Source organism: Oncorhynchus nerka, linkage group LG2 (genome assembly GCF_034236695.1).
Source record: "Oncorhynchus nerka isolate Pitt River linkage group LG2, Oner_Uvic_2.0, whole genome shotgun sequence".
Lineage (NCBI taxonomy): Eukaryota > Metazoa > Chordata > Actinopteri > Salmoniformes > Salmonidae > Oncorhynchus > Oncorhynchus nerka.
Window position 1 is genome coordinate 39,906,255 of NC_088397.1, and position 10,670 is coordinate 39,916,924.

Genomic DNA, 10,670 nt, shown 5'->3' on the forward strand with positions numbered 1-10,670 from the left:
ATATTGAACGTATGATGTTATATGTGCACTGTTACAAAAAAAATATATATATATATTCTGTGTAATGAAAAGTGCTTCACTAATATAATCCATTATTATTATTATTTCATTAGTTGACCCAGGCCCAGCAGTGGCCCATGTGTCCACAATGGCAGTGTTGCTGTTGGCTGGGGTTCTGTTGTGCTTATTATCAAAGGCGTCTCTGACATGTCACAGTTTCCCCTACTAGGCTTGACCTACCCTCAGCCAGTAAACACTGAACGTGTGTGTGTGCATGTCTACCAACTCATTTAAGTGTGTGTGTGTGTGTGTGTGTGTATGCAACACCAGTGGGCATGGCCTCTTGCAAATTACTCATATTTTCTCCCTGTAATTCCCCCAGCCTAACCAGACAGCAATCTGTCACACTCCACTGCAGGAGCCAAACAACATACTGTATCTCTCATCCAGTTACACAGGACCACGTCATATGTATGGACAGCAACCTCAACTACTCTCTCACAGCATGTCCTCTCAGCCCATGTGCTTTTAAACCATTGCTGGGCCCTCAGCTACCATTCCTTTGTTCTGTAACATGCACTTAGTGTACCAATCTACAGGGGGCTTCCATGTCTTATATTTTTTGCTGTACATTCTTTAAGTGTGATTTTTCAGAGACCCTAGAGAGGCCAGCGGGAAACAAATGGTAACCCATACGGCCCCTTACCTGAGGGCTATTTAATAAACCTCTCGTAAAGACCAGCGTGCCTGGTCAATGGGGACTCTCCTTCACACCTTGGCATGGGGCAGCTTTTTGATTGCCCATTTTTATTTAACCTTTTGACAGGGAAGTCATACTGAGGGGTCTCTTTTACAGATGAGCCTACTCACTCCTTCCTTAAGACAAATACACAGAGACATCAGATTACACTCGCAGCTCTCTGGCCTAATGGGGCAAACCTGTCACGCCCTGATCTGTTTCACCTGTCCTCCTTATTGTCTCCACCCCCTCCAGGTGTCGCTTATTTTCCCCAGTGTATTTATCCCTGTGTTTCCTGTCTCTCTGTGCCAGTTCGTCTTGTATGTTTAGTCAAATCAACCAGATTGTTTTTACCGTACTCCTTTTTTCTATTCTCGTTTTTCTAGTCCTCCCGGTTTTGACCCTTGCCTGTTTCTGTACTCTTTACCCGAGTACTGGCCATTCTAACGGACTTGACCATGAGCCCGTCTGCCACTCTGTACCTCCTGGGGCCTGTTGCACAAAACTAGGATAAGGGATTAAGCCAGGATATCTTGGTGATCCTGGCTCAATTGATCCGTAATCCGGTTGCACTAAAGATGGATAGGGGGCAGGAGGATATGTTATGGTATAAATTACCATGGAGATTTATTCTGTGGAGCTAGCCTGCTCCAGACCAGGCTAAATTCCAGGATCTATTTAATCTCATCCCTAATGTCAGTCAGCAGTCACCACAAATGGAAACCAATAGTTATTTCACTGCTCACTATACATTGTTATCACATATAACTAGACCCACCGTTATTATTTAAACGTTTGTGATCATTAATTTCAATGATTTTGGATAAAAAATGATTTTTAGATGATGTTGCTATCATTAGATAATTTACAGTTTCCCATAGACTATAAGGCTATATATAAAATGATAGAATATTAGGGCCACAGAGGGAAAAAACACAAGTCATAATGTTGTTTTAAAGGAGGACAGTTGTTAAAATGACAGATGTGGGGCATTTCGTGAAATTGTACTTCAGTATGGTTTCATAAACAAAGACATGCTGATGTGCCAGAATATTAAGTATCACATTGTCATAAGTATCAAAACTGTAAAAACAATATGTAGCTTTTCTGCAGAAAGAACCAGCCTCATACATTTATGACTTTATCCTTTTTCTTCAGTGTGGCCCTAGTACTCTGTCATATAAACAAATACACATTCCATATGAATATAAAAACACAATGTGTAACATTATGTTCCTTTATTGAATAAGGACAAAACAAAGCAGGTAAACCATCAGCTCCTTTCGAAACTGAAGTCACAGTGACTCTACAAGATGGAAAGCACAGAATCCAAGCATATTATACAAAATGATACATACACATTCAAAGGTCTGTATATAACACACCCTGCATGTCTGCACACTAAAATAAATGCAGGACAAATCCATACACATCAACTGAACAGACAAATGAATGGATGCAGTAGCCTCCCTGCAGCCTTGTATTACACACAGTATACCGCACAAACATCATAAGAGGCCAAATTCGTCAAAAAACGAACCCAAAAAAAAAACCAAATTCCTCTGCCACCGCAGGTTATATTTAACCAAAATTGAAAGCACACATACTAACTAAAATAATTCAACACTGTCCCTCAGTCATCAGGGAAGATTGCCGGATTGTCCCAGTCCATGGCTGGTGGCACTCTGGGGGCCCTCTCATTCCTCAGGCAGGCCACATTGTGGAGGACAGCACAAGCCACAGTAATATCACATGCCCTAACAGGGCTGACCCTTAATTTGTGAAGGCAGTGAAAGCGTGCCTTCAGGAGGCCAAAGGTCATTTCAACTCTGGCCCTGGTCCTGGCATGGGCATGGTTGTAGGCCTGCTGTGCTTCCTGGGGGTCTGTGAAAGGTGTCAGGAGAAAAGGCTGGCAGCCATACCCCCTGTCTCCCAGCAACACACCAGAGAATTCACCTGTCAACACAAAATCTCATCATTACTACCTCATAAACACAGTGATATTCTTGACACAGCCATGATGGTTATAAATAGGGGTTGTGTGGCTTACCTTGTGATAGGCACTGATAGATTTCAGAGGCCCGAAAGATTCTGGAGTCATGGACTGAGCCAGGCCATTTTGCCACAACATTGCTGATCACACAGTCAGCATTGCAGACCATCTGAAATCATAAGATGAGGAATATTACACCAATCAATGCACATCACTGGCAATGCAGAGTGTTCGTCAATGGACAATATCAAAAAGTTATGTTCACCTGAACATTAATGCTGTGAAAGGATTTCCTATTCACAAAATCGGCCTCATGGGCACCTGAGGGGCTTTTATCCTTATGTGTGTGCAGTCCACTGCACCAATGACATTGGGGAAACCTGTCACACAAAGTAATGAGTATCCTACTATGTGTTAACAGTTGTCCTGTAATTTGTAGATCCTCTTACCTGCAATCCTATAGAACTCCTCTTTGATGTCACAGAGTCTTCTGTGGCCAGGGAAGGAGATGAAGACATCTGCTAATGCTTTGATAGCCAGACACACACTCCTTATTGTGCGGCAAATTGTGGCCTTGTTCAGCTGTTCTGCATCCCCCACTGAGTACAGGAAGGCTCCACTAGCAAAAAAGCGCAAGGCCACACAAACCATTTGCTCCACACTCAGTGCATGGCTCCGTGCAGTGCGGTGCTTAATCCTGGGACCCAGTAGTCTGCATAGATACCTGATGCCATCTGCAGAAAACCTGTATCTTTCATATAGATGGTCATCAGGGAAGGCCAGTGGGTCCAACCGGTCCCTGAAGACCCTTTCTCGCCTGAAGGCTCTCCTCAGCACAAGTGCTTCTTCATCCACCACATCTCGCACGAATGGGCATGCCATTGTCAGAGCAGAAAGGAACACACAATTTTGGACCTTCATATAGGCTAGTGGCCACACCTGGTGCTGGGGGGGTGGGCAAAAGAGGGCGATGCCTTATAACGATGACTTGGTTGTACTGATTGCTGGGAAAATAAAAAAAACCTTAGAAAGATGCCACCGTCAAGTGTGCTCACAATAAGAGCTCATATGTCATGGCTCACTTGACTTTACGAGAATATACCTAATTTTTATTTTGAGCTGTGTCATCTTCTTGGAGCTGGGGGAGGAAAGAAAAATAATGATTAATACATTTGTGTTACAGTTAGCATACAGTGTACATTGAAGGCATATCTTACCTCCCTCTCAAGTTTTTTTATTTCAAGGTCCAGTTTCCTAATTGTCCTCTTTTTTATTTCGGACTCCAGTGCAAGATTTTCCATCTTTTTCTTCTTGTACTGAATGTCTATGTCTGCCAGTTCTATTTGGCGCCGGAGGTGGTTGCCATACAACTTTCTGATAGCTTGTGAGCTCTGTGAACACAATACAATTAGCGCAGCTGGAATTTGGCAGGATGTGGTGTCCTTTTATTAATACGCACTATGTTGCCAGGCTGGTTTTCCCACTGTATAGCATCTGGGTCCTGTAAAAGAAATTAGATTTTTTGATTTTGATGAGGACTCCTCACCATTGTAGAGTAAATAGTACTTTCACAGTCTTAAAATGATACCTCATGCCTTCTGGAATCCAGAGAGATGGTCTCCTCCTCATCATCGTCTCCATCATGTGCTGTTGCTGCTGCACTGGGGCCTTCACCCTATCACATTTAATCGGATTCATATTGAAGCTAGTAGACAAGACATGCCAGGCCTACAGTATGCCTTTGATGGAGTACTCACTGGATCAGCATCGTCTGGTGCTTGTGCTGGTGGCTCTAACAGGAACACAGTGCTGCCAGGCACTGCAAGGCAATAGGTAAACCAAAGTCAGACAGTCCAAATTGATTCAATATGAATGTGGTTGTATCCCATGTAGAGATGGAAGGACATACCTTGAATGAAGCGGGTGGCATCTTGGGAGGAACCTATGCTCGTCTCTTTCCCCCCAGGGATCCCCTCTTAAGACGGGCCTGCCTTTATTTAGCTCCAAGGCCATGTCCTCTGCTGGGGTAAGGTCAGCCTTTGGTGACCCACCACCCGTGCCTTGTCTGTGGGTATTCTTTCTCACTGCTAAAACAGTACAGACAATGTGTGAGCAGGCACCTTCTGGGTACAATATATGCTTGTGCTTTGTTAAATATTAGTCAGGGACCATACCATTCTGCAGAATGTTCTTGTATTTGATTTTGACCTGCTGCCATGTCCGTTTTGGCCCGTTCATGTTTAATCTACACACACACACACACACACACACACACACATTTAATGGAGTCACACTGCAAAAAATTACTTGGTATTTTTGTCTTGTTTTCAGTAAAAATATCAAAAAATGTATCATAGCTTTATACAGTGTGATGGAGTTACTTTACACAATTTCACTCATCTGCAGTGCATTTCAATTAAAAAATTAACCGTTTCATAATTACAGTACAACTGCATTTTTGGAGATGTGAATTAAATATTTGAATTGTAATTGTGATGTTTCAGCGGAGCGGTGAGTGTGTAATTGTGCACTACTTACGCATTCAGGCGGTCTGCAATACTTTGCCACGCTTTTTCTCTTTGCTTTATCACTGTGGCGGTGTTGCCTTTCTTCTTAATTATATCTTTTACCTCGTATGCCTCCATGAGGATTTGTGCTTCCGACGGGGAAAAGTACGCGGCTCTAGTTGCCATGGTAAATCAGTTAATCTGTGATCTGTGGCGGGGTCTATTTGAGTGAGCCGTGAGCGCGCACCTATCCAGGATTGGTTTCACCTGGTTTAATGAATCCGTGTCTGCTCATCCTGGCTTGGTCTTTGTGCAACCAATTAAGCCTGGACGCACATGTTTTGGCTTCATTGAGCTCAGCTGAGTCATTTATCCCGGATGTCTTAATTCTACTTTTGTGCAACAGGCCCCTGGTTTCAATTGCTTTGCTTCCTGTGGGTATATAGGGCACCTGTTACCTGCCGTAATTCGTGCAGGATTAAGTTTGTAAATATTATCGTTCAGTATTCTATGCTGGTTATTGTTTTCGCATTGACGTATGTGTAGGTAGTGTCGGTGTGGTTGTTCCTCCGTGTACTGACACGAGTTTGCATTCCTTCGAGCGCGTTGTTTGGACATTCATCTGGGCCAATTTTGTATTGGTGGACTATGTGTACAGATCTCTACTTTAAACACACTTCTCAAAAAAAATCCCTGCTCTCCTGCGCCTGACTCCTACACCTCTCACCGAGACGCACTTTATCACAGTTGGCTAAGTCTATATCTTTGTTTAATCTAATTCATAAAATGCAATACACATCCTTATTATTTTGCAAGAAATGTAGGGTATTTTTACATGTTGCAATAAAGTTGACTAAAGTAGAAGCTTATATTTTGTTTGTAGATATTTTCACTTGGTAATGAAATGCACTTCATTTTAACTAGCTATATCCTGTGTAACTCCTATTGATTACATTACACTTATGCAGATATTACATGTACTCTGTGGCGTAGTAGTGTGTTTATTTTCGTACTTGGATGGCATTTCTGGAAACCTTAAAAAAAGTGCCAGGTTGTCAGCATGGTTAAGGTAATAATGTATATATGTACATATGTAAGTACACATGTAAGTACCCCTCAAAATACACTTAATTTTAACTAGCTAAATCCTGCACAACACCTAGTAATTGCATTGTACTTATGCAGATATTACATGTACTCTGTCTTGTACTAGTGTGTTTATCCTCCCACTTGGACGGCGCTTCCGGAAACCTTAAAATGAATGCCAGGTTGTCAGGATGGGTAATGTTCTACACCCGTCTGTAGACCCAGTCAGTGAACTTGACCTACACAGTATATCACAAAAGTGAGTATACCACTCACACATTTTTGTAAATATTTGAGTATATCTTTTCATGTGACAACACTGAAGAAATGACACTTTGCTACAATGTAAAGTAGTGAGTGTACAGCTTGTATAACAGTGTAAATTTGCTATTGACAAAAATGTGAGTGCTGTACTCACTTTTGTGATATACTGTATCTGATCTGTTTATTTAAACTCAACAAAGTTAACCCAAATGTTACACTTTTTGGGAGCAAGTGCTAGCAACAACATTGAGTGGAGATTCTGTAGAGTGCGCATGCATGGGTAGGTAATTAGAGCCTATTGATCTTCCAACCTTTGCAATCTCGGACACCCAGCGCATCTGTCCACAAGAGATTACAAACTTGTGACAGTTATTACTGAATCGGATGCAGCTGAGAAGAAATTTGTAACAAGCATGTGTTGGGTCCATTGAGATATTAAATAGAGAAGAAGCATAGAATCTAAGGAGAAAGTTAAGGGTTCTCTGTAGAAAGCCAAAAGGAATGTGGAATGTGTTTGATGGAGGAAAGGAGATCGACGTGTTGATACAGGAAAGACAGATGGACATTTGTGTATTGATGAAAGAGGGGTCGAGGTCAGGAGGTGAGGGGTATCCTGTTACCCTCTTTATTAGCTTCTTGTAGAGCCATAAAATGTAAGGATTGGAGAGAAGGAGGAGTGTCTTAAGTGGGATATAAATATCTGGATGGGACAAATGTTGGGTTGCCTGATTACAGCTGTACAGAACCTTTGGGGAGAATTCAACTTTGGTTAAAGCTTCTCTAGTGTGCGTGGGTTATTTACTCTGAAAAATAAGAACCTAACACATGGTAAAAAGCATTTGCTGTTACACCTCTGTAATTACAGACTGCAATTGCCACCAGTTACCTGTTGTTATTACAGTGTAACTATGTGCTATTAAAATGAACTACAATCACCACAAATGACATATCACAGGGTCAAGTGCATGGTTTTTTTTTTGGGGGGGGGGGTGTTGTAAGGTTTAGGGGCTGGGGAGTTGAGGTGAGGGGGATTATTTAGGTTACTGTTTGAAGAGGGAGGGGCAAAGAAACCAGCAGTGGGTTGGGGTGTAAGGTTTGAGGATAGGCTGAAGGTAAGGAGGGTCAGGTCCTCTTGCTTCTCGGTAGGCAAGCACCATGGTCTTGTAGTGAATGCGAGCTTCGACTGGAAGCCAATCAAGTGTGCTGAGGAGTGGGGTGACATGGGGGAATTTGGGAAGGTTGAAAACCAGGCGGGCTGCAGCGTTCCCGACAAGCGGGGAGCCCAACCAACAGTGAGTTGCAGTAGTCCAGACAGGAGATGACAAGTTACCTGGATTAGGACCTGGGCCACTTCCTGTGTGAGGTAGGGTTGTACTCCAAGTATGTTGTCGAGCATGAACCTGCAGGAGTGAGTCACTGCTTTGATGTTTGCAGAGAAAGACAAGGTGTTGTGCAGGGTCACGCCAAAGTTCTTAGCACTCTGGGAGGGCAACACTGTGGAGTTGTCAACCGTGATGCAGAGGTCTTTCAGCAGGCAGGCCATCCCCAGAAGGAGGAGCAGCTCCCTTTTGTCAAGGTTGAGCTTGAGGTGGATGGCAGACTTAGTGTCTAAATCTTATGCAGATGTGGGAAAATGGCTAATTGTTGTTTAATTTATTCTTAGGCACACCCAGGTGCTGTATTGGTTTTCCAAAACAAACCAAATCCTGGGTTGCTAAGAAAATGTACGAGCCAACAAAACAGACCTTCCTGTTGGACCCGGTAGAGTGTGTGCTGAAAAGACAGGAGGACAAGACATTGGTGTACAAGAACCTGCTCTCCCATGTAAAACTTCCAAGATGACCACCAAAGAACATAGCCTTGTCTGGTCTTGGAACACTGGCTGAGGTTGTAGCTGCACGCCGGTCCCAATTCGGACTCCTGCCCTGTCACTGTAGCTCGAAAAGGACATAATGAACGTTTCCACTCTGGTGCCGACACCCCACTGAGAGCTCCTGCTAGCTAATCACAGCCACCACACAAATGGTAATCAAAACCGGTTAAGGCCAACTTGGATGTACTTGACTCAACTGCAATGTACCCACCCAACCTACTCTGTTATTACTGTATAGTTTACTGTTCCAATCCAGTCACTTTATCCTACCAACCACTGCCTAGCTAGCCAATGCTACTGTACTGCACTGATACTGTAGAAAATCTCCTCTGAACCCACTCTCTGACCCTGGGAGTTAGGGAGCCAAACTTTTCTCTCTAAAGGCAATGGGTGAATTAACAATGGGTGAATTGCCCTCCACTGCAAGATGATAGTCAGGCTCTGGTCATGAAGAGTGTTATTAAGTTGCGTCGTCAGCACCATCCACAACAAGTACCCCTCACCCACCAATGTCTACGTTGGATTCAATTAGGCGGATATTGCCTTCAGAATCCTTTGAAGAACCTTCCACCGATGGCTCATCACCTTTCCCTTCCCTTTCTATTGTATATCTCCTTTACTCATTCATGGGAAAATTGGGATTTTGTGTTACATGTATAGTAAGGATTATCTGATCTTGTACATAATGGCAGCTAAAAGTAGAATTGCAGTATTCAAAGAACAAATGTATTAATGAGAAAAGGACGCAACTGGGTAACACTCGTCATGACCACAGCCAAGTCGTTCGTTTTTCAATCCCCATTCTAAGACCACTCCGTAAACCATCAAGTCTATATTGCCTTGAAAATAAAAGGAAAAAACAAACATGTCAGCTCGTTTAGTGAAAGCAAAATAACACTAGGTAGGTCTACTGGTGGATATGTGGGTGACTGGTGACATTCTCTATTTGACACAGCCTATGAATACTGTAATGTTGTGAAATTGCAAAAAACAAGAGTTTACTTATTTGCTACTGGATGGCACTATTTTCTTCTAGAATTTGAGCCATTTTCAGTTCATCAGAACAAATGATAAATTGCTTTTGGCCAAACTCAAGATAGGGAAAGACGTGAATAGTTGGGTTTGTGTTATGGGTTGCAGCACTAAAGTTTAAATGAATATTAGGCACCCTTAATTGATGAGCAGATGGCATCACTTGTCTCACATCAGCTAATTGTCTAATCATCAATAACAATGCAAATAAAATGTGCTACAGTGCTCAGAGGTTAATAATTAGGTTATTTAGGCCTGGCAAGTTTCCCATCCTAAACCTTGAAGTCCACATTCTTTGGGACACCGGTCATAACAATAACACAGAAACGTTCAATTGCACCCATAGAGTACTCACTGTAATAGATCCTGTTGTAGTAACTAGTCCATGGCAGAGCAGGGATCAATTACTTATTGTCAGCAGGGAAAATAGACTTCCTCGGGAAAGTAGCAACTGTCAACTGAACTGTACTGGAGCTCATACAGTATGTTTTGTAAAATGTTATTGCATTAGGCTGAAGTATAAAACTTAAGCCGAGGGGGTAAATAGAGAGTTATGCTATTTTAATCCATGCTTGCCCGTTGGTAGTTGAATAACTTCTTAAAGTCCATGAACACAATTATGTCATGTGTATATGTACCCTGTTCTATTAGTTTAACCGTTACAGTTTGCATGTAAAACAAACTACAGTGGATTCATAAAGTATTCACAACCTTTGACTTAAAACCTTATAGGGATAGGGGGTATCATTTTCACTTTGGATGAATTGCGTGCCCATAGTGAACTGCCTCCTACTCTGTCCCAGATGCTAACTAGGTAAGGTTGGGCAGGCAATAGTATTATTACTATTGGATAGAAAACACTCTGAAGTTTCTAAAACTGTTACAATTATGTATGTGAGTATAACAGAACTCATAGGGCAGGCATAACTTCCAAACAGGAAGTGGAAATTCTGGGGCTGCTTGATTTTCAACTCATCGCCTATTCACATCCAAATAAGATATGGATCTGTTCGCACTTCCTACGCTTTCCACTAGATGTCAACAGTCAGTAGAACGTGGAATGAAGCCTCTAGTGTGATGTGGGACCGGATGGCAGCTATTTGATTCACTGGTCTGGCAGAATGCCAGTTCCTGGTTACGCGCAGTAGTCATTATATGCCTTGCGTTCCATTACTC

General features: G+C 42.5%; 1 long non-coding RNA gene across 2 annotated transcripts; it reads right to left on the reverse strand.

Moving 5' to 3' along the window:
* Nucleotides 1-2,381: 2,381 nt before the first annotated feature.
* On the reverse strand, nucleotides 2,382-5,647 carry LOC135574680 (uncharacterized). 2 transcript variants are annotated; one of them, XR_010465555.1, is made up of 10 exons: nucleotides 5,271-5,647; nucleotides 4,642-4,977; nucleotides 4,490-4,551; nucleotides 4,321-4,407; nucleotides 4,192-4,233; nucleotides 3,950-4,123; nucleotides 3,835-3,870; nucleotides 3,182-3,736; nucleotides 2,790-2,901; nucleotides 2,382-2,695 (listed from the first exon to the last, which is right to left on the reverse strand). It is a non-coding gene; the product is annotated as an uncharacterized LOC135574680 (long non-coding RNA). The 2 variants fall into 2 exon arrangements; XR_010465554.1 differs by having other exon boundaries at nucleotides 4,642-5,647.
* Nucleotides 5,648-10,670: the final 5,023 nt, after the last annotated feature.